Below are 25,481 nucleotides of genomic sequence, written 5' to 3'. Positions count from 1 at the left end.
CCAGAAGTAAGACCTAGGCTAATGTAATAGGAACAAAATAGGGGCCAAGTTGGAACTTGCAAGAGAAACCCACCACTTTGTGTGTCCTTTTTCCCATTTGTATTAGTGATTTAGGCAGTTAGACAGAGTTGAGATGTTTCATATGATTTTTTGCAAACAGACGAGCAGGTTGTTTAGTAAAATGCCTAATTGTCTCCCATTTTGAGGAGTCATCTAAAGTCACATGATAGGAAGAACTAATGTATATTTTTCTTATTTTTCAGGGGATGCTGGTTACCCGCAGCTGACGTGGCTGATGGCTCCAATCAGGTACCCCCAGGGCCCAGCAGAGAGGAATTACAACAGGGCCTTGCGGAGAAGCCGGAGTATCATTGAGTTGACCATAGGTCTTCTCAAATCCCGGTTTCTCTGCTTGGCCCGGCCTGGGGGTGAACTCCTGTACTCTCCTACAAAGGCTTCCAAGATCATCCTGGCGTGCTGCGTGTTGCACAACATGTGCGTTGCCCGGGATGAATCTTGGGAGCTGACGGAGGAGAGGGAGCCAGAGGTCCGTCAGCCGGCGGCCCCCAGGCGGCGGAGCACCGCTGCCGGTATGGCCACCCGGAATACCCTGGTTGCTAGCCACTTTACATGTAAGTACTGTAACCGGTCAAGATAGGGCATGTGTATTAATTAGCTAGTTAGCAGAGGTGCCACTCACAGGGAGACAGAGGGTCATTATCATCTGCCAATGACACTTGCCATTGTAGATAAAGTGTAGTCAACATTGGTAAAATTGTGTTACTTGAGCAAAAATATGCACCTCTAACCATAAACATGTTGGTATTGTGAATAGTGTAAAGGGCTGAGAAGAGCTGGCAGGTGTTTATTTGTGTCTATGCCACCTGTGTAGTTATTGATAACATGAACGGCTGCTTGGTATCTTATGGTGTTGTAATTTTCCAGAACATCAACATCTTGGAATCATGGCACGTACCATGGGAAGCCTGTGGTGATGGGCTGTCTGGCGTCACAGGTGTGTATTCAAATGTTTACATTAATGATTTCTGGTTTGTGTAAGTTGGCATAAAATGTGTTATTTCACTCGTGATGTCGAAATTAAATGAAGTTCAGAATGAAGCAAACAGGCATTAAGATGTGATTTTCATAATGAAATGTCTTATCCTTTGTTTTATTTTTCCAGGAGTGGTACTGCTTGCGGGTGTAGGTGGTAGAAACCCACCTTGATGGACTCCACTCATCTTCTTTTGTGGTCAGTGGATATTTGGTAAGGCACATGGCCAATGACCAACATGAACACCCTGGAACTTCGAAAGTGGCTTGGAAGCTGACCAGCAACCTTGCCATGCCTGTCCCCTATGAGCTGGTAGAGGTGCAGAATGGATTCTGAACTCTGCCTGAAGTTGTGGAAGACATCAGAATCCCGTAGCCATGGAGCAAAGATCGTGGTCTGGCGCTGTAAAGGCACACGGACTGGAGAGTGACAATATTATTTTGCTGCATCCCTCCTTCTGCTGTCATTCTCAAATAAATAAAGACTTTAGAATTGAACATGTGTTTTTTTGTTTTGTGTGGGTGCCTACAGACAAAAGGGCCATCCACACTGTAAGATTTAGAGAAGACTTTATCCTTCAGATTGACATTTTCTATGTAGTGCATCTCGATAAAACTAGGACCACACTCATAAAATCAAAATTGTGTTGTTTCCATTGATGTGCTTGAAATTTGGGTAGGACACCCCCCCCCCCCCCAAATTCAAGATAGTTAAAAAAAACTGTTAAAAAAAATGAGAGTGAAAAGAGATCCCAAGTGTAGTGATGTGATTTGAACCCATGACGTTGTTAACTGCAGTGAAGTTGCAAAGCACTTAGCTATTGTGCAGAATAAAGCTGTATGGTGGAAAAAAAGGAGTGTGTTAAGGCTAAAAAGCACATATAGCTAAAGAACTAAACATTGTATGGAATGTGGGAAGAAGACCATGGTAAAATTGTGAGGTTTCATCTTGCCCTGAAGTAGGGTAGGGGTTTGGTCACTTGCCTTTGGTACTTTCAATCATAAGATCGATTTGACACACAGACAAGATCAAAAAAACACTTAAAATGGTGTAAGCTTGCAAGCGCTTCTGAGTGTAACATTATTTAGCAATATATATGATGTAATCCGTTACATTTTAGCAATATAAACAAAAAAAGAAAATAAAAAAAGTAGGTGGAGATGGTAAGCCTCGAACCTACAGCAGAGGGAGATGAATTACAGACGTGTGATGTGTGCACTAATCCACTACCCCACATCGCTATGTGAAACTGCTATAAGCACGAAGACATAAGTTTGCGAATTGGCGAAGCCGCGATCGTAAGTGAATCCCGCTGACGGCGGAATTCATTATTGCTGTTTCACTAGCCAATTCGCCGCAGCGCCAGTTAATTGATTTGAACGCGGCGAAACTGAAACACGTCATAGATGTTTGAAGCTGCAGTTTCTTTAAATCTGGCCCTATTACTTTTGTGCAAACCAATCAATATACACTTATTAGGATTTTTTTAACCAAAAATATGTAGCAGAATACATATTGGTCTAAACTGATGAAGAAATGTTTACATTTTTTTATTGGATAAGTTTTATAGCAGAAAAGGGTAAAAAAATATTGTTTTTTTTTAAATTGTCAGCCACAGAGGTGATCAAATACCACCAAAAGAAAGCTCTATTTGTGGGAAAAAAAGAACATAAATTTAGTTTAGGTACAGCGTCACACGACAGCAAAATTGTTAAAATAACGCAGGGCCCTATTGCAAAAAATGGCCTGATCATGAAGGGAGTAAACCTTCCAGAGCTGAATTGGTTAATGTAATCTCCTCCCCTATTGGCTACCTATTTGGGTGACCCAAGGTCCCTTCTTGCATTTACCTCAATTGGGTAAGTTCACTAGATGGGTAGAACAGGGTCTAGTGACTCTGGATTATTTTTTATAAGAACTCTCTTTCAGCTCATTCTCCACCCTCAAACAGCAATATGACTTTCCCCACAGTGAATTTTTTTAAATACCTACAAATTAAACACTTTTTCTCTGAAGGTTACCACTTGGGATCTAGGGGATCAGCCTGGATATTTGAGCAATATGCAGTGCTATGTCTAGAGATAGGGGCACTATTTCAGTGATCTACAAACTAATTATGAACATGATGTCCCAGCCAAGACATTAGCTATGTTACAATGGGAGTCAGACACTGATTAGAACTTTTCGGCTGAGAACTGGTTAGATATGCTGTCTAATATGCACAAGTGTACTCACTCTATTGCTGTGAAAGAAGTGATGGTTAACCACTTTAGGACTGCTCACTGTGCTGCTACTGCGGCACAGTGGCAGCCCTGGGTCCAGCGACGTAGACCAGTGGTCCTCAACCCTGGCCTACAGGGCCCACTAACAGGCCAGGTTTGCAGGATAACTGAAATACATCCCAGGTGATATAATTTGCTGCTCAGTGATTGCTGCACTCTAGTCTGCATCTCCCCAAGGTAATACTTAAAATCTGGCCTGTTAGTGGGCCCTGAGAACCGGAGTTGAGGACCACTGATGTAGACATCCTAGCTGTCTCAGCGGCGCACCCGCACCGCTGTGTTTAGACACAGCAGGTGTCGGGCTGGAGGAGGAGAGGCTGCGATCACTGCCTCTTTTCCCCGATTGATGGGGAAAGTGTGAGAAGATCCGCCCGCTTGTGTAAACAAAGCAAGCGGATCTTCTCTGTGACAGAGAGGGAGAGATCACAGGATTCAGCATTGCTGAACCTGCGATCTCTGTCTCTGTCACCGAACCCCCTCCCCCTACACACATCAGTAAGCATGAGGCATACATTTAACCCCTTGATCACCAACAGTGTTAACCCCTTCCCTGCCAGTGTCATTATTATAGTAACAGTATAATATTTTTAGCACTAATTACTGTAGTAATGTCACTGGTCCCCCCAAAAGTGTCAAAAATGTCAGTTAGGGGTCCGATCTGTCCGCCGCAATGTTGCAGTCCCGCAAAAAATAAATCGCAGATTTTTACTAGTAAAAAAAAAAAACAATAAAAATCACAAATCTTTCCCGTAGTTAGTAAACGCGATAACTTTTGCACAAACCAATCAAAATATGCTTATTGTGATTTTCTTTACCAAAAATATGTAGCAGAAAACACATTGGGCTAAAATGTTAAAACATTTTGATTCATACATTTTTTTTTTGGTAATGTTATATATCAAAATGTCAAAAATATTGTTTTTTTTTTCAAACTTGTCGCTCTTTTTTTCAAAAATTAAAAATCGCAGAGGTGATCGAATTCCACCAACAGAAATCACTATTTGTGGGGAAAAAAGTAAATACATTTAATTTGGGTACAGTGTCGCACGACTGCGCAATTGTCCGTTAAAGTAACGCAGTGCCGAATCGCAAAATATGGCCTGGTCAGAAAGAGGGTAAAATCTTCCGGTCCTAAAGTGGATACAAATATGCTCATTGAGAATTTTTTTGTCAAAGACATGTATCTAAATACATTTTGGCCTAAATATATGACAAAAATTTAATATATTGGATATGTTTTAACAGTCAAAGTAGAAAATGTAAATTTTTCGCAAAATTCTTGCTCTTTTTTTATTAATATCGCAAAAAATAAAAAGCGCAGAGGTGATCAAATACCACCAAAAGAAAGCTCTGTTTGTGGGGAAAAAAGGACGTACATTTTGTTTGGATACAGCATTGCATTACCGTGCAATCGTCAGTTAAATTTAAGCAGTGCCAAGTTGAAAAAAGTGGCCTGGTCATTGAGCAGCCAAATCTTCTGGGGCTAAAGTGGTTAAATTACATACTAGATGGTATTAAACCCCTGTAATATTGCATAAAATGTATCCACTAGTGCCAGAAACCTGCTTCTGGGGCTGTCCTGACAGGGGGACTCACCTTCATATTTTTTGAGCCACAAAGCTCTTAAACCTCTTTGGCAACAAGCCTCTTCTACGGTGGCTGATATCACAGGGACACTTCTTACCCTTACCTATCCCATATTCATGCATTTGACGGACCTACCAGAGGTGTCACCCCCCTGTCAGAAATGAGCTCCTACACTGTTCAGTGCCATTCATTGGGCTTTCGTCTTTAACTGGCGATCCCCTCAGTGCCTTTGCCCCAGGTAACACAGTGCATGAAAGTGATCAAACTAATGGAGAGGATTTACCATACAATTATTGATACAATGCACATATTTCATCGTAAATGGATGACATGGTCCACCTATTAAAAGAAAACCAATTTAACAGGGGGCAATCTGCTTACTAGTCATTTTGGCTTTTGACCTCTTATACCTTATATGTAAGGTTCTTGTTTTTTCTGGTTTATATGGTTCTCTTTTCCATCTCTTCTTACTCCACCCCCCCCCCCGGTTTAAAACAAAATTGTAAGAGGGATTATATGATGTTTTGATATTATGGGCATTTGAGTGTACATGCCTTGGTACTGATTTCCTCAACTCTCTATGTGTTTTTTCTTATTTCTAATAGAAATCCTTTGTAATTAAAAAATAAATAAATAAAGAATTTATAAAAAAAAAAGTTATTTTATTTTATATGAGAGATAACTTATGATGATGGATTCTTGACAGTCTGATGATTTGTGGGTCACAGTGGCTTGTGTCATAGAAATATATTTTTATCATGACTTTGTAATTTGAATGTTTCTCAGGCCTATAACATATGTGGAACAGATAGGGAAAAGTGCACATATATTCTTTTATTGAAATTTGAACAGTGTGGACCATTCACCTAATTCAATAGGATAAACAAAGTAATCATGATTTACTCCTTTAGTAAACCAACTCCAGCCACACTAGGCTGAATTTAATGTATGTGTATAGTGTTGAGCGAACACGGACTGTATTATTCGTGTTCGTACCGAATAATTGGATTTTTGTTACCCGAACACGAACACGGACACTTTACTGTATATTCGGGTAAAAATCCGTGTTCGGTCGTTTTATTTCCGGGTTTTGCATGCTTTGGCGCTTTTTTCATGGCGGGCTTTCAACAGCCAATCAACAATCGTTTAACTGGTGTGCCTTAAGCCATCCCAGCCATGCCTGCAAATGTCTCAGTAGCTGTGATTGGCCGTCTGAAGCATGTGACCAAGTCTTTATAAGTTCGAGGCAGCCGCAGCGGCGTCATTATGCTGCTTAGATCAGGGACAGAGCACACATAAACGTGCTGGCTGCTGATTAGGGAAAGATAGGCAGGAAAAAACCATTAGTGTCCGGATAGAATTGAGGGACAGGTCGGAGTGTTTAGGCAGGGCGAGTTGTAGGCATTTTAGGGATAGAGTCTGCTGAATTATAGGGTCAGTGTGTTCTACAAACTACAATCGATATTGCTGTGTGGGGTGGGGTCTGCACTTAGTTCTCCTGATCTACGATCTCTTCTCAATCCTGTTAGGGACAGAGTCTGCTGAATTTTAGGGAAAGTGTGTTCTACAATCGATATTGCTGTGTGTTGTGGGATAGGAGATAGGCAGGTGTCAGTGATCCACATCCATTTTTCTGTGTGTGGGCTGCAGTGAACACAATCTTTTTGGGGTGCAGTGAACACAATCCTTTTGGAGTGCAGTGAACAAAATCTTTGTGGGGTGCAGTGAACAAAACCTTTGTGGGGGTACAGTGAACACAATCTTTGTGGGGTGCAGTGAAGACAATCCTTGTGGGGTGCAGTGAAGACAATCCTTGTGGGGTGCAGTGAACAAAATCTTTGGGGGGTACAGTGAACACAATCTTTGTGGGGTGCAGAGAAGACAATCCTTGTGGGGTGCAGTGAACAAAATCTTTGGGGGGGGTACAGTGAACACAATCTTTGTGGGGTGCAGTGAACAAAACCTTTGTGGGGTGCAGTGAACACAATCTTTGTGGGGTGCAGTGAAGACAATCCTTGTGGGGTGCAGTGAAGACAATCCTTGTGGGGTGCAGTGAAGAAAATCTTTGGGGGGTACAGTGAACACAATCTTTGTGGGGTGCAGTGAACAAAACCTTTGTGGGGTACAGTGAACACAATCTTTGTGGGGTGCAGTGAACAAAACCTTTGTGGGGTTCAGTGAACACAATCTTTGTGGGGTGCAGTGAAGACAATCCTTTTGGAGTGCAGTGAACACAATCTTTGTGGGGTACAGTGAACACAATCTTTGTAGGGTGCAGTGAACAAAACCTTTGTGGGGTACAGTGAACACAATCTTTGTGGGGTGCAGTGAACACAATCTTTGTGGGGTGCAGTGAACAAAACCTTTGTGGGGTGCAGTGAACACAACCTTTGTGGGGTACAGTGAACACAATGTCTGTGGGGTGCAGTGAACAAAACCTTTGTGGGGTACAGTGAACACAATCTTTGTGGGGTACAGTGAACACAATCTTTGTGGGGTGCAGTGAACAAAACCTTTGTGGGGTACAGTGAACACAATCTTTGTGGGGTGCAGTGAACAAAACCTTTGTGGGGTACAGTGAACACAATCTTTGTGGGGTGCAGTGAAGACAATCCTTTTGGAGTGCAGTGAACAAAATCTTTGTGGGGTACAGTGAACACAATCTTTGTGGGGTGCAGTGAACAAAATCTTTGTGGGGTACAGTGAACACAATCTTTGTGGGGTGCAGTGAAGACAATCCTTGTGGGGTGCAGTGAAGACAATCCTTGTGGGGTGCAGTGAACAAAATCTTTGGGGGGGGTACAGTGAACACAATCTTTGTGGGGTGCAGTGAACAAAACCTTTGTGGGGTACAGTGAACACAATCTTTGTGGGGTGCAGTGAACAAAACCTTTGTGGGGTACAGTGAACACAATCTTTGTGGGGTGCAGTGAAGACAATCCTTTTGGAGTGCAGTGAACACAATCTTTGTGGGGTACAGTGAACACAATCTTTGTGGGGTGCAGTGAACAAAACCTTTGTGGGGTACAGTGAACACAATCTTTGTGGGGTGCAGTGAACACAATCTTTGTGGGGTGCAGTGAACAAAACCTTTGTGGGGTGCAGTGAACACAACCTTTGTGGGGTACAGTGAACACAATCTTTGTGGGGTGCAGTGAACAAAACCTTTGTGGGGTACAGTGAACACAATCTTTGTGGGGTACAGTGAACACAATCTTTGTGGGGTGCAGTGAACAAAACCTTTGTGGGGTACAGTGAACACAATCTTTGTGGGGTGCAGTGAACAAAACCTTTGTGGGGTACAGTGAACACAATCTTTGTGGGGTGCAGTGAAGACAATCCTTTTGGAGTGCAGTGAACAAAATCTTTGTGGGGTACAGTGAACACAATCTTTGTGGGGTGCAGTGAACAAAATCTTTGTGGGGTACAGTGAACACAATCTTTGTGGGGTGCAGTAAAGACAATCCTTGTGGGGTGCAGTGAAGACAATCCTTGTGGGGTGCAGTGAAGACAATCCTTGTGGGGTGCAGTGAACAAAATCTTTGGGGGGTACAGTGAACACAATCTTTGTGGGGTGCAGTGAACACAATCTTTGTGGGGTGCAGTTAAGACAATCCTTGTGGGGTGCAGTGAAGACAATCCTTTTGGAGTGCAGTGAACACAATCTTTGTGGGGTACAGTGAACACAATCTTTGTGGGGTGCAGTGAACAAAACCTTTGTGGGGTGCAGTGAACAAAACCTTTGTGGGGTACAGTGAACACAATCTTTGTGGGGTGCAGTGAACACAATCTTTGTGGGGTGCAGTGAACACAACCTTTGTGGGGTACAGTGAACACAATCTTTGTGGGGTGCAGTGAACAAAACCTTTGTGGGGTACAGTGAACACAATCTTTGTGGGGTACAGTGAACACAATCTTTGTGGGGTGCAGTGAACAAAACCTTTGTGGGGTACAGTGAACACAATCTTTGTGGGGTGCAGTGAACAAAACCTTTGTGGGGTACAGTGAACACAATCTTTGTGGGGTGCAGAGAAGACAATCCTTTTGGGGTGCAGTGAACACAATCTTTGTGGGGTACAGTGAACACAATCTTTGTGGGGTGCAGTGAACAAAACCTTTGTGGGGTGCAGTGAACACAATCTTTGTGGGGTGCAGTGAAGACAATCCTTGTGGGGTGCAGTGAAGACAAACAATCCTTGTGGGATGCAGTGAACAAAATCTTTGGGGGGTACAGTGAACACAATCTTTGTGGGGTGCAGTGAACAAAACCTTTGTGGGGTACAGTGAACACAATCTTTGTGGGGTGCAGTGAACAAAACCTTTGTGGGGTACAGTGAACACAATCTTTGTGGGGTGCAGTGAAGACAATCCTTTTGGAGTGCAGTGAACACAATCTTTGTGGGGTACAGTGAACAAAACCCTTGTGGGGTACAGTGAACACAATCTTTGTGGGGTGCAGAGAAGACAATCCTTTTGGGGTGCAGTGAACACAATCTTTGTGGGGTACAGTGAACACAATCTTTGTGGGGTGCAGTGAACAAAACCTTTGTGGGGTACAGTGAAAACAATCTTTGTGGGGTGCAGTGAACAAAACCTTTGTGGGGTACAGTGAACACAATCTTTGTGGGGTACAGTGAACACAATCTTTGTGGGGTACAGTGAACACAATCTCATACTTCTGAAGCTTTGAGGGTGCTGCCTGTTCTATACTCCTCCTCCTCTTCCTCATCCATCCTTTTAGGTGTACAAACAATAGTAATTGGGGCCTAGTGTGCTTCTGTACGTGTGAAAACTGTTCAGCTTTCCATCTCCCAAACACTTGAGAGGAAGAGGAAGTACCCCCCTACCCACCCGCGATCCCTGGCCCTGAATGCCAGCATTTCACAATTATTGGCCTTTGAAATGCTGTCATTCCGTCTGGTGGAGACGCCCAGTTTTAAAAAGCTTATGTTGGTGGCTGTCCCACAGTACGTCGTGCCCAGCCGCCACTACTTTTCCAGGCAAGCCATCCCTTCCCTGCACAACCAAGTGGTTGTGCAATCAGGTGTGCACTGCGCAACGCCATCTGTGCCAAGGTCCACCTAACTACCGATACGTGGACCAGTAAGCACGGTCAGGGGCGTTATATCTCCCTAACGGCACACTGGGTAAAAGCAGTGGCGGATGGGCCTGAGGCGGATAGCAATTTGGCACATGTCCTTCCACCACCGAGGATTGCAGGGCGCTTCAGTTTGCCTCCTGTTCCTAACTCATCCTACTCCGCTACCTCATCCTCTACCGCCTCCTCATCCGGACAGCGTAATACCTTCACCACCAACTTCAGCACGGCCAGGGCTAAACGACAGCAGGCAGTTTTACAACGTGCCTGTTTGGGGGACAAACCACACACCGCGCAGGAGTTGTGGAGGAGCATGGAACAGCAGACAAATGAGTGGTTGCTGCCAGCGAGCCTCAAGCCCGGCCTGGTGGTGTGCGATAACGGGCGAAATCTCATAGCAGCTCTGGGCCTAGCCGGTTTGACGCACATCCCTTGCCTGGCGCATGTGCTGAATTTGGTGGTGCAGAGGTTCCTTAAAAACTACCCCGATATGTCAGAGCTGGTGCAGAAAGTGCGGGCCGTCTGTGCGCACTTTCGGCGTTCTCACCCTGCTGCTGCTCGCCTGGCAGGGCTGCAGCGTAACTTCGGCCTTCCCGCTCACCGCCTCATATGTGACGTGCCCACAAGGTGGAACTCCACCTTGCACATGCTGCAAAGACTGTGCGAGCAGCAGCAGGCCATAGTGGAGTTTCAGCTGCAGCACGCACGCGTGAGTCGCTCTGCGGAACAGCACCACTTCACCACCAATAACTGGGCCTCCATGCGAGACCTGTGTGCCTTGTTGCGCTGTTTTGAGTACTCCACCAACATGGCCAGTGGCAATGACGCCGTTCTCAGCTTAACTATCCCACTTCTATGCCTCCTTGAAAAAACAATTCGGGCGATGATGGAAGAGGATGTGGCACAGGATGAGGAGGAGGAGGAGGAGGATGAAGAGGTAACATTTCAAAGGCTTTCAGGGCAATCATTCGCAAGGGGCTCCGAGGGTGGGTTCCTGCACACACAAACGCCAGGGACACAATTGTCCAGCAGGGGCACAGTTCTGGAGGAGGATGAGGAGGATGAGGAGGAGGAGGAGCTGGAGGAGGAGATGGAACCATGTACACAGCAGGGTGGCACCCAGGCCAGCTCATGGCCATCACTGGTGCGTGGCTGGGGGGATACAGAGGACACGGACGATACACCTCCCACAGAGGACAGCCTTTCGTCGCCTCTGGGCAGCCTGGCACACATGAGCGATTACATGCTGCAGTGTCTCCACAACGACCGCCGAGTTGCCCACATTCTAACTTGTGCTGATTACTGGGTGGCCACGCTGCTGGATCCCCGTTACAAGGACAACGTACCGTCCTTAATTCACTCACTGGAGCGCGATCGCAAGATGCGCGAGTACAAGCGCACGCTGGTAGACGCGATGCTGCTGGCATTCCCATCTGACAGCGGGGCCACAGTGGAAGCACAAGGCAGAGGAGGAGGAGGAGGAGGTCGCCAACTCAACCAGGGCACCGCCAGCACCTCAGAAGGCAAGGTTAGCATGGCCGAAATGTGGAAAAGCTTTGTCAGCACGCCACAACAAACAGCAGCACCAGCAGCTCAGATGGAACGTCTTAGCAGGAGGCAGCATTTTACCAACATGGTGGAGCAGTATGTGTGCACACGCCTACATGTAGTGAATGAGGGGTCTGCCCCCTTCAACTTCTGGGTCTCCAAATTGGGCACATGGCCTGAGCTTGCCCTTTACGCCTTGGAGGTGCTGGCGTGCCCTGCAGCCAGTGTATTATCTGAACGGGTATTTAGCACGGCTGGGGGTGTCATAACAGACAAGCGCAGCCGCCTGTCCAGAGACAATGTGGACAAGCTCACGTTCATTAAAATGACTCAGGCATGGATCCCACGGGACTTTTCCGTACCTTGTGCAGAATAGCAATGGATACCGACCTTACCCAGCCATTGTTCCATTTTTGCTCTTTCTCACTCTTTTGGGGTGTACCCTCATTTAAAATTTTTGAAAAGAAGCAGTGTTGGCTACCTCGTCCTCCTCCTCAGGGCCAGATTAATGTAGGGGCTATTGGAGCTGCAGCTCCAGGCCCCTACCTTTTATATAGGCCCCGGGTTGGCCATATTCACTGTTACCGCTCTTCTGTCACTTGTAAACACAGAAGTCTGGCTTCTATGCTCGCTTCCCCAGGCAGCACCCTCAGAACCTCCCCACACAGCGTGAAGGCCGGACAAGGAGGGACAGTTGGCGATGCATGGATGTGTTTATGGGCTTCAGAGACAGCATCCCATGTTGAATTAGGCATGCATGGCTGCACCCTTCCTCCTCTGGGTGCATGGCAAGGCACGGCCCTTAAGGCCCTTCAAAATCCTCAGCACCAAGCCCATGATGCTGTTAATCCGGCCCTGGTCCTCCTCCACCGCCGCTTCCACCTACACCGCCCATAGGTGTGCGCAGCCTATTGCATTAAGGTGTGCACCCCAAAGTTGAAATACACATGCATGTGTTTGCCAGCAGGGAGAGTAATGTATCGGGGCCATGTACCTGTAGGCAAGGAGAAATAGAGCAGAGCAGGTCCCAGGGAGATCTTTCCCATCTCCTCACTGGCAATGCTATGTGCCCTAGGTGATTAGGGTGTGCCCAGGCACACCCAGCACACCCTGTGCGCACGCCTATGTCACCGCCACATCCACCACCACCTCAACCTCCCTCCTACTCCATATGGGCCTCGTCCTTCAGAGATGAAGAAGAACATTGTTTTATTTTTCTGTTTTTTTTTGTTGTTTTAAGTTATTTCCCTATCCACATTTGTTTGCAGAGCACTTGCCATGCTCTTAATTACGTTTTGCTGCCATTTGCAGCACTCTAGCCCTTTCCTTTGGTGTTTTAGAGCCATTTTAGTGCCTTAAAGTTCGGGTCCCCATTGACTTCAATGGGGTTCGGTGTCCGGGAAAAGTTCGGTAAAAGTCCGGGACACGGACCCGGACTTTTTTTTAAAGTTCGGCCGAACCCGTCGAACACGGACATCTAGGTGTCCGCTCAACCCTATATGTGTATACATTAGTTCTTGAGATGCATTTTTATAATTATGCAGGTTTATTTAGAAGGTTTTAATAGGATTGATCATTAATATAGTAAATAGTAATTCAGCAAACCAGAATAATTTATAACACACATAAATGCAGTGCATTTGGTGTGAACAGCTCTTTTTGATTGGTATTGTTTTTTTTTTTATCATGAACTGCTTTTTCATGTGTTTTCAGCATCTTGTGTGAACCAAGCTTTTAAGTTTACTTTATTTTGCAACATCAAGTCTTAAAAGATGAAAAATACATGTACAGTTAATGTACTCAGATTATCCTGCAATCTGTCAACCCACACACCATTCTGATAATGCAGAGAGGAAGGTGGTAATAATTTTACTTAGAGGACTAAAAGCTTGGCATTGCCTTCTGCAAGCCGTTACTTTAATATCTGTCATTACCAAAGTTATACATTTTACATTATGCTTTACAAAATGTACTTATTTTATTATTCTCTTACATCTTTTTATCACTTTCACAACCTTCAAATGCATTTAACATTTTGGAATATAATTATTAGTAATTGGAATTTGATACTTTTTAAACCTCATATCTTCAGAAAACCAAGAACACTTTTTATCTTTTCTGGCAATGATTTAAAATACTGTAAGAAGTCTGATGCTGGCTAATATGTCTGTCATTAGGTCTTCTAATGCAGTTATAGAAAGTGTTTCATTGATGAAAATAAGAGGAGTGTTTGCACAAGAAGATAGTCATTTACAAATCACTGCACAATATTTGCATTTTCTAATCCTCTATTTGCGGCAAAGCTTCTCCAGGAATCTATGAATATTCAATGACCTCATCATGATTTATGCAAATTCAAGTGCAATCTGAGAAACCAGGAATCCTATCGTTTTCATATATTAATGTTATCAAACATATGATATTTAATATGCAAAGTGTAAGGCCCAAGGCAAACAATGAGAAATCAGTTTTCATTAATTCATCTACACTATACTGGTGAAAGCTGAAATCTTATTGGTAGCTAAAGGTTACTGTACATCAGCTAATTAACCACTTGCCTTTGATTTTGACATTTCCCTCATACATGTAAACATCTGCATTTTTTTTGCTTAAAAATTACTTAGAACCCTTAAACATTATATATTATCTGAAAGCAAAGGCACTAGAAACTAAAATGGTGGTTGTTGCAATTTTTGTATGTCACATAATATTTGCAAAGTAGTTTATCAAATGCAAAATTTCAGGAAGAAATACACTTTCATAAATGTTAGTGCACAGAAATATACAAACCCGATTCCAAAAAAAGTTGGGACACTACAAATTGTGGATAAAAACAGAATGCAATGATGTGGAAGTTTCAAATTTCAATATTTTATTCAGAATACAACATAGATGACATATCAAATGTTTAAACTGAGAAAATGTATAATTTTAAGGGAAAAATAAGTTGATTTTAAATTTCATGGCATCAACACATCTCAAAAAAGTTGGGACAAGGCCATGTTTACCACTGTGTGGCATCCCCTCTTCTTTTTATAACAGTCTGCAAACGTCTGGGGACTGAGGAGACAAGTTGCTCAAGTTTAGGAATAGGAATTTTGTCCCATTCTTGTCTAATACAGGCTTCTAGTTGCTCAACTGTCTTAGGTCTTCTTTGTCACATCTTCCTCTTTATGATGCGCCAAATGTTTTCTATGGGTGAAAGATCTGGACTGCAGGCTGGCCATTTAAGTACCTAGATCCTTTTTCTATGCAGCCATGATGTTGTAATTGATGCAGTATGTGGTCTGGCATTGTCATGTTGGAAAATGCAAGGTCTTCCCTGAAAGAGACAACGTCTGGATGGGAGCATATGTTGTTCTAGAACTTGGATATACCTTTCAGCATTGATGGTGCCTTTCCAGATGTGTAAGCTGCCCATGCCACACACACACTCATGCAACCCCATACCATCAGAGATGCAGGCTTCTGAATTGAGCGCTGATAACAACTTGGGTTGTCCTTGTCCTCTTTAGTCCGAATGACATGGTGTCCCAGTTTTCCACAAAGAACTTCAAATTTTGATTCGTTTGACCACAGAACAGTTTTCCACTTTGCTACATTCCATTTTAAATGAGCCTTGGCCCAGAGAAAATGCCTGCGCTTCTGGATTATGTTTAGATATGGCTTCTTTTTTGGCCTATCGAGTTTTAGATGACAACGGCGAATAGCACGGTGGATTGTGTTCACCAACAATGTTTTCTGGAAGTATTCCTGGGCCCATGTTGTGATTTCCATTACAGTAGCATTCCTGTATGTGATGCAGAGCTGTCTAAGGGCCCGAAGATCACGGGCATCCAGTATGGTTTTCCGGCCTTGACCCTTACGCACAGGGATTGTTCCAGATTCTCTGAATCTTTGGATGTTATTATGTACTGTAGATGATGATAACTTCAAACTCTTTCAAATTTTTCTCTGAGAAACTCCTTTCTGATATTGCTCCACTATTTTTCGCCACAGCATTGGGGGAATTGGTGATCCTCTGCCCATCTTGACTTCTGAGAGACACTGCCACTCTGAGAGGCTCTTTTTATACCCAATCATGTTGCCAATTGACCTATTAAGTTGCAAATTGGTCCTCCAGCTCGTCCTAATATGTACATTTAACTTTTCCGGCCTCTTATTGCTACCTGTCCCAGCTTTTTTGGAATGTGTAGCTCTCATGAAATCCAAAATGAGCCAATATTTGGCATGACATTTCAAAATGTCTCACTTTCAACATTTGATATGTTATCTATATTATATTGTGAATAAAATATAAGATTACGAGATTTGTAAATTAGTCCATTCCTTTTTTACTCACAATTTGTACAGTGCCCCAACTTTTTTGGATTTGGGTTTGTAATACAATATCCAATTTTTTTTATAAAACAAAAAAAAAAAAAAATGATGATGTTTCTGCTATTACAAGGGATGAATAACATCCCTTGGGATAGCATAGGCAGGGACAGGTACTCTTTATGGAAAAATCTGGGGACAGTTACAGCTGCTCGGATCACTGTTACAGTAAAGGCCCATTGCTGGCTGAAAATTTTGATACCAGGATCACGGCTGCATCTGCCATTTCCTAAAGAGAATGTACATGTACCTACCATGGTCAGGAAGTGGTGAAGCCTTGCTAGCTTTGCTAACTAATAAAAATTATATAATATTTTTGCAAAGTTATCACTGAAAGTACTTTTATAAATTCTTTCTCACATTTTTACAAGGTTTTGCATTTTCATTGGGGGGTTTTCGGAACTAGATCAATAGAGCCCCACTCTAATGGCTATTGTATGTCATATAATGTGGCAGAAACCCTGCTAACTGAAAGCAGAAACATAATCAATAAGCCACATAGGGGGTCTGATTTGTTAAGTTTAGACTCATACTATCTCTCTACTTTAGACATTATAACTATCATTTACTCATAAAAAGATTCTGGTGTTCTATAGCATGATCAGATTAACATTTGTACAGGTAATAACAGTCTAGTCTATCCATGAAATATAACTTTCATCCAGTATTTTCCCACAATCACATTTATTAAATGTTCTACTAGATGCCTAGACTAGTATTCAGTGAGGAGCACACAGAGTTCAATAAACTCTTGTTGTGTGTTCTTGACAGTGCTAAAATCCTTTGCCGATCATGGATTAACTTATGGACACTCTATTGTTAGAAGGCCTGAATTAACTTTTTCTTTTCTGGATCAAACATTTTTATGAAAATAATCTAGCATTTTGACCCTTGGTGCTGATAAAGCAAGCAGACAATTATAGAATAATAAAAAGGCATGCATTTTATAGGTAAGGTATTATGCATGCTTTAAATGTTTCCATTATGTAATTAAACAAAATACCATAGCATCTGCTACAGAAGCATTAAATAATAAAAACATGTTATTGAATTAGAAGTATAGTAACCAATACAAATAATGGCTTTCAACAATCAATGTGTTCTAGCATATTAAATAACTTTGAAAGCAATTTTTAGTATAGTTTTAAACCTGAAAGTTGGTCTAGCACCTTGGGAGAAATTACTGTTGCATTGCATTTATCTATAAGTACTTATCTTTTATTACTGTATTTATTTTTCATGTGTAAAATACAAATACTACATTAAACAAAGAAGACTACAAATTCATTTAAGACTCTCTTAACCTCAGGGGATTACTACAAATATGTTCTCTACAAATTATGGTTTTACTCTCTTTTCTTTTGAATAAAGTGAATATGTTTGATTTCTAAATAAATATGCATATCATTTTACATTTCCCATGTGCTAAGTTACTGAAATAGTGTGAAAGAATTAAACATGGTCAAATATAACCTTTTAATATGATTCAAAGGTGAATATGTATGTTTTGCAAATGTATTGATTTAAGAAAAATATGTCCGAAAAATATTAGTTCTTTACTGTTGTTTTATACATTTTTTTTTTTTTTACATCAGGTTCAAACCTATCATGTGTATATGCAGGAGTAAAAGGGAATTATCATTATAAATTTGTAAGAAAAGAAGGGATGGTGGCGCTGCCTATAGTTAAAACAAAATGTATCAAATTGGTGCTGGTAATATTAAAAAATGTATAGATAGTTGCTCGTAAATATAAATGACAATATCAACAGTCCTGTGTAAATAATATTGATCACAATAAATAATTTAAATATCAATGTGCAATATATAAGGTGCTATTATAAAGTGACTGGTGCATAAATATATAAATAGTGATAAATGGCAATGAGCAACACTTAGCACTCAATAAGTGTATCAATTTATACATGCAAAAATATATAAAGTGCTAGTAAGAAAGGTGCAATAGTGTCATATGAAACAGTTCAACTCTGTAATATAGTATCAAGGTGATATAAAGTGCCAACAGTAAACGGTATTCAGTATACACCGCCAAAAAAAAAAAAGTGCAATAGTGTCATATAAGACAGTTCGACTCTGTAATATGGTATCGGGGTGATATAAGGTGCCAACAGTAAACGGTATTCGGTATACACCGCAGAGAAAGCCCAATATGAATAAACAGTCTATATGTCACATGCAGTGACCACAAGCAGGTATGTGATCCCCAATCCAATATAGAAGACAACACTCTGGTGAATGATTCAAAAAGAGGGGTGACTCCGTGGTAAGTGATGAGGTGCTGGGTGATCCTTTCTGGTAAGAGAGCCCACTTACCAGAAACACCCACCCCACACAGGGGTATATAGCGGGTGTATTAGAGCAAATCCAGCAGCCCAGCGATATCCACTTGCGTCAGATGTGAACGTCCTATTGGAAACCTGGATGGTCCTAATGTAAGGTGTCCCTTCCTATGGCTCCTATTTAGGCTCCCAGTAACGGTATGTTCCAGAGGACCCACCGGTATCACTCAGGAGTATGTGCCAAAAAGTAATGAACAAGGGACATAGTGTAATACTGTATGGTATTTATTTATCACAAAATTAAAGAGAGGTACTCACAATTGAGCAGATATAAACAGGCAAATAAGGATGGATCCGAACGCTGTGCGGTCCAAGCCTCGATCTCGTATCCAAACCGGAAGTGACGCGACACGCTGTACGCGTTTCGTAACACATACGTCATCAGAAATTCCCACTACACCCATCATCCCATCATCTATGGAATCATCATTAGATGATGAAGATTTTGAGGAGGAACCAGATACTCCTATCCCAGAAACACCACAGGTGGTCTCCTTTAGACCAAATAGCGAAATCATAGAAACTCAACCCACACCACCCCTGAACAGATTTACCCAATCTAGGGATCCAAGAAGACCAGATACTAGACCCTCACCAGCTTATGGGTCAAGGCCGAGACCTCCCATACTCAGTACACCCAACGCGAGAAGGTTTCAAATCCCCACCTACAACAGATATTCTCAAAAAAAGGCTGATGATGACGTATGTGTTACGAAACGCGCACAGAGTGTCGCGTCACTTCCGGTTTGGATACGAGATCGAGGCTTGGACCGCACAGCGTTCGGATCCATCCTTATTTGCCTGTTTATATCTGCTCAATTGTGAGTACCTCTCTTTAATTGTGTGATAAATAAATACCATACAGTATTACACTATGTCCCTTGTTCATTACTTTTTGGCACATACTCCTGAGTGATACCGGTGGGTACTCTGGAACATACCGTTACTGGGAGCCTAAATAGGAGCCATAGGAAGGGACACCTTACATTAGGACCATCCAGGTTTCCAATAGGACGTTAGCAATGCAAGAGAAGTAGTGGAACCGCACTCAGGTGAATAAAAACATTAAGGTCTCTTTATTCTTCAAAATCATAAGTAGACAGACAGTGCAGGGAACAGGTAGTCCAGGTTTACGCATTTCACGGCACACACGGCCGCTTACTCATAACCATAGTGAAGGATGAATGAAATCGGTTGCTTTTAACAGACAGAAATTCTTGACTGATTGATGCGATTACTCGCAGGTTTATGTTGTTAACTTCATTATCCTCAATGAGGAACCAATTATTCCGTAATCCAACACCTGAGACTATTGGGAGTACATTTGGAAATCGCTTCATAAAGAAGCACAACACAAAAACATGACAGTGCATAATTAAACAACAATACATTGATGGAGGAACATGGTAAAATAAAGATTGTAATAAAATCATGTGAGCGCAAGGAAAATCCAAATCGGCAAAATACATAAAGGGAGTGAAATGCAATACAAGAATGTATAACTTGTGTACACACAATTCTTATGTATTCCCATATACATATACATTAAGCTTCAGAATAAGGTATATATAAAGTCAAATAAAATTATAGACCTTCATTTTTATCCGAATAAATATCCACAAAGGAAAATTATACGTGTGAGTGGAAAGAAAATGTGTATGTGTATGAATAGGGTTGAGCGGACACCTAGATGTCCGTGTTCGACGGGTTCGGCCGAACTTTAAAAAAAAGTCCGGGTCCGTGTCCCGGACTTTTACCGAACTTTTCCCGGACACCGAACCCCATTGAAGTCAATGGGGACCCGAACTTTAAGGCACTAAAATGGCTCTAAAACACCAAAGGAAAGGGCTAGAGTGCTGCAAATGGCAGCAAAACGTAATTAAGAGCATGGCAAGTGCTCTGCAAACAAATGTGGATAGGGAAATAACTTAAAACAACAAAAAAAAACAGAAAAATAAAACAATGTTCTTCTTCATCTCTGAAGGACGAGGCCCATATGGAGTAGGAGGGAGGTTGAGGTGGTGGTGGATGTGGCGGTGACATAGGCGTGCGCACAGGGTGTGCTGGGTGTGCCTGGGCACACCCTAATCACCTAGGGCACATAGCATTGCCAGTGAGGAGATGGGAAAGATCTCCCTGGGACCTGCTCTGCTCTATTTCTCCTTGCCTACAGGTACATGGCCCCGATACATTACTCTCCCTGCTGGCAAACACATGCATGTGTATTTCAACTTTGGGGTGCACACCTTAATGCAATAGGCTGCGCACACCTATGGGCGGTGTAGGTGGAAGCGGCGGTGGAGGAGGACCAGGGCCGGATTAACAGCATCATGGGCTTGGTGCTGAGGATTTTGAAGGGCCTTAAGGGCCGTGCCTTGCCATGCACCCAGAGGAGGAAGGGTGCAGCCATGCATGCCTAATTCAACATGGGATGCTGTCTCTGAAGCCCATAAACACATCCATGCATCGCCAACTGTCCCTCCTTGTCCGGCCTTCACGCTGTGTGGGGAGGTTCTGAGGGTGCTGCCTGGGGAAGCGAGCATAGAAGCCAGACTTCTGTGTTTACAAGTGACAGAAGAGCGGTAACAGTGAATATGGCCAACCCGGGGCCTATATAAAAGGTAGGGGCCTGGAGCTGCAGCTCCAATAGCCCCTACATTAATCTGGCCCTGAGGAGGAGGACGAGGTAGCCAACACTGCTTCTTTTCAAAAATTTTAAATGAGGGTACACCCCAAAAGAGTGAGAAAGAGCAAAAATGGAACAATGGGTGGGTAAGGTCGGTATCCATTGCTATTCTGCATAAGGTACGGAAAAGTCCCGTGGGATCCATGCCTGGTTCATTTTAATGAACGTGAGCTTGTCCACATTGTCTCTGGACAGGCGGCTGCGCTTGTCTGTTATAACGCCCCCAGCCGTGCTAAATACCCGTTCAGATAATACACTGGCTGCAGGGCACGCCAGCACCTCCAAGGCGTAAAGGGCAAGCTCAGGCCATGTGCCCAATTTGGAGACCCAGAAGTTGAAGGGGGCAGACCCGTCATTCACTACATGTAGGCGTGTGCACACATACTGCTCCACCATGTTGGTAAAATGCTGCCTCCTGCTAAGACGTTCCATCTGAGCTGCTGGTGCTGCTGTTTGTTGTGGCGTGCTGACAAAGCTTTTCCACATTTCGGCCATGCTAACCCTGCCTTCTGAGGTGCTGGCGGTGCCCTGGTTGCGTTGGCGACCTCCTCCTCCTCCTCCTCTGCCTTGTGCTTCCACTGTGGCCCCGCTGTCAGATGGGAATGCCAGCAGCATGGCGTCTACCAGCGTGCGCTTGTACTCGCGCATCTTGCGATCGCGCTCCAGTGAGTGAATTAAGGACGGTACGTTGTCCTTGTAACGGGGATCCAGCAGCGTGGCCACCCAGTAATCAGCACAAGTTAGAATGTGGGCAACTCGGCGGTCGTTGTGGAGACACTGCAGCATGTAATCGCTCATGTGTGCCAGGCTGCCCAGAGGCAACGAAAGGCTGTCCTCTGTGGGAGGTGTATCGTCCGTGTCCTCTGTATCCCCCCAGCCACGCACCAGTGATGGCCATGAGCTGGCCTGGGTGCCACCCTGCTGTGAACATGGTTCCATCTCCTCCTCCAGCTCCTCCTCCTCCTCATCCTCCTCATCCTCCAGAACTGTGCCCCTGCTGGACAATTGCGTCCCTGGCGTTTGCGTGTGCAGGAACCCACCCTCGGAGCCCCTTGCGAATGACTGCCCTGAAAGCCTTGGAAATGTTACCTCTTCATCCTCCTCCTCCTCCTCATCCTGTGCCACATCCTCTTCCATCATCGCCCGAATTGTTTTTTCAAGGAGGCATAGAAGTGGGATAGTTAAGCTGAGAACGGCGTCATTGCCACTGGCCATGTTGGTGGAGTACTCAAAACAGCGCAACAAGGCACACAGGTCTCGCATGGAGGCCCAGTTAAATTAAATAGCGGAATAGAAAATATGATCCAAAAAAAGTGTATGTATATCACACGTACACAACCACACTGGGCCCCAATTACTATTGTTTGTACCCCTAAAAGGCTAGATGAGGAGTAGGGGGAGTATGGAACAGGCAGCACCCTCAAACCTTCAGAAGTATGAGATGAACCCCAACAACTTGGAAAGGTGGATCTCTCTCACACGTACCAACACAGACTATCCCCCAATTTAACTGATCCCCAAAGGTTTTTGATTAAATAGCGGAATAGAAAATATGATCCAAAAAAAGTGTATGTATATCACACGTACACAACCACACTAGGCCCCAATTACTATTGTTTGTACCCCTAAAAGGCTAGATGAGGAGTAGGGGGGGTATGGAACAGGCAGCACCCTCAAACCTTCAGAAGTATGAGATGAACCCCAACAACTTGGAAAGGTGGATCTCTCTCACACGTACCAACACAGACTATCCCCCAATTTAACTGATCCCCAAAGGTTTTTGATTAAATAGCGGAATAGAAAATATGATCCAAAAAAAGTGTATGTATATCACACGTACACAACCACACTAGGCCCCAATTACTATTGTTTGTACCCCTAAAAGGCTAGATGAGGAGTAGGGGGGGTATGGAACAGGCAGCACCCTCAAACCTTCAGAAGTATGAGATGAACCCCAACAACTTGGAAAGGTGGATCTCTCTCACACGTACCAACACAGACTATCCCCCAATTTAACTGATCCCCAAAGGTTTTTGATTAAATAGCGGAATAGAAAATATGATCCAAAAAAAGTGTATGTATATCACACGTACACAACCACACTGGGCCCCAATTACTATTGTTTGTACCCCTAAAAGGCTAGATGAGGAGTAGGGGGAGTATGGAACAGGCAGCACCCTCAAACCTTCAGAAGTATGAGATGAACCCCAACAACTTGGAAAGGTGGATCTCTCTCACACGTACCAACACAGACTATCCCCCAATTTAACTGATCCCCAAAGGTTTTTGATTAAATAGCGGAATAGAAAATATGATCCAAAAAAAGTGTATGTATATCACACGTACACAACCACACTAGGCCCCAATTACTATTGTTTGTACCCCTAAAAGGCTAGATGAGGAGTAGGGGGGGTATGGAACAGGCAGCACCCTCAAACCTTCAGAAGTATGAGATGAACCCCAACAACTTGGAAAGGTGGATCTCTCTCACACGTACCAACACAGACTATCCCCCAATTTAACTGATCCCCAAAGGTTTTTGATTAAATAGCGGAATAGAAAATATGATCCAAAAAAAGTGTATGTATATCACACGTACACAACCACACTAGGCCCCAATTACTATTGTTTGTACCCCTAAAAGGCTAGATGAGGAGTAGGGGGGGTATGGAACAGGCAGCACCCTCAAATCTTCAGAAGTATGAGATGAACCCCAAAAACTTGGAAAGGTGGATCTCTCTCACACGTACCAACACAGACTATCCCCCAATTTAACTGATCCCCAAAGGTTTTTGATTAAATAGCGGAATAGAAAATATGATCCAAAAAAAGTGTATGTATATCACACGTACACAACCACACTAGGCCCCAATTACTATTGTTTGTACCCCTAAAAGGCTAGATGAGGAGTAGGGGGGGTATGGAACAGGCAGCACCCTCAAACCTTCAGAAGTATGAGATGAACCCCAACAACTTGGAAAGGTGGATCTCTCTCACACGTACCAACACAGACTATCCCCCAATTTAACTGATCCCCAAAGGTTTTTGATTAAATAGCGGAATAGAAAATATGATCCAAAAAAAGTGTATGTATATCACACGTACACAACCACACTAGGCCCCAATTACTATTGTTTGTACCCCTAAAAGGCTAGATGAGGAGTAGGGGGGGTATGGAACAGGCAGCACCCTCAAATCTTCAGAAGTATGAGATGAACCCCAAAAACTTGGAAAGGTGGATCTCTCTCACACGTACCAACACAGACTATCCCCCAATTTAACTGATCCCCAAAGGTTTTTGATTAAATAGCGGAATAGAAAATATGATCCAAAAAAAGTGTATGTATATCACACGTACACAACCACACTAGGCCCCAATTACTATTGTTTGTACCCCTAAAAGGCTAGATGAGGAGTAGGGGGGGTATGGAACAGGCAGCACCCTCAAACCTTCAGAAGTATGAGATGAACCCCAACAACTTGGAAAGGTGGATCTCTCTCACACGTACCAACACAGACTATCCCCCAATTTAACTGATCCCCAAAGGTTTTTGATTAAATAGCGGAATAGAAAATATGATCCAAAAAAAGTGTATGTATATCACACGTACACAACCACACTAGGCCCCAATTACTATTTTTTGTACCCCTAAAAGGCTAGATGAGGAGTAGGGGGGGTATGGAACAGGCAGCACCCTCAAACCTTCAGAAGTATGAGATGAACCCCAACAACTTGGAAAGGTGGATCTCTCTCACACGTACCAACACAGACTATCCCCCAATTTAACTGATCCCCAAAGGTTTTTGATTAAATAGCGGAATAGAAAATATGATCCAAAAAAAGTGTATGTATATCACACGTACACAACCACACTAGGCCCCAATTACTATTGTTTGTACCCCTAAAAGGCTAGATGAGGAGTAGGGGGGGTATGGAACAGGCAGCACCCTCAAACCTTCAGAAGTATGAGATGAACCCCAACAACTTGGAAAGGTGGATCTCTCTCACACGTACCAACACAGACTATCCCCCAATTTAACTGATCCCCAAAGGTTTTTGATTAAATAGCGGAATAGAAAATATGATCCAAAAAAAGTGTATGTATATCACACGTACACAACCACACTAGGCCCCAATTACTATTGTTTGTACACCTAAAAGGCTAGGAGTAGGGGGAGTATGGAACAGGCAGCACCCTCAAACCTTCAGAAGTATGAGATGAACCCCAACAACTTGGAAAGGTGGATCTCTCTCACACGTACCAACACAGACTATCCCCCAATTTAACTGATCCCCAAAGGTTTTTGATTAAATAGCGGAATAGAAAATATGATCCAAAAAAAGTGTATGTATATCACACGTACACAACCACACTAGGCCCCAATTACTATTGTTTGTACCCCTAAAAGGCTAGATGAGGAGTAGGGGGAGTATGGAACAGGCAGCACCCTCAAATCTTCAGAAGTATGAGATTGTGTTCACTGTACCC

Source organism: Pelophylax lessonae (genome assembly GCF_965119305.1).
Source record: "Pelophylax lessonae genome assembly, chromosome: 2".
NCBI lineage: Eukaryota > Metazoa > Chordata > Amphibia > Anura > Ranidae > Pelophylax > Pelophylax lessonae.
Note: the sequence above shows the minus strand (reverse complement) of the source record.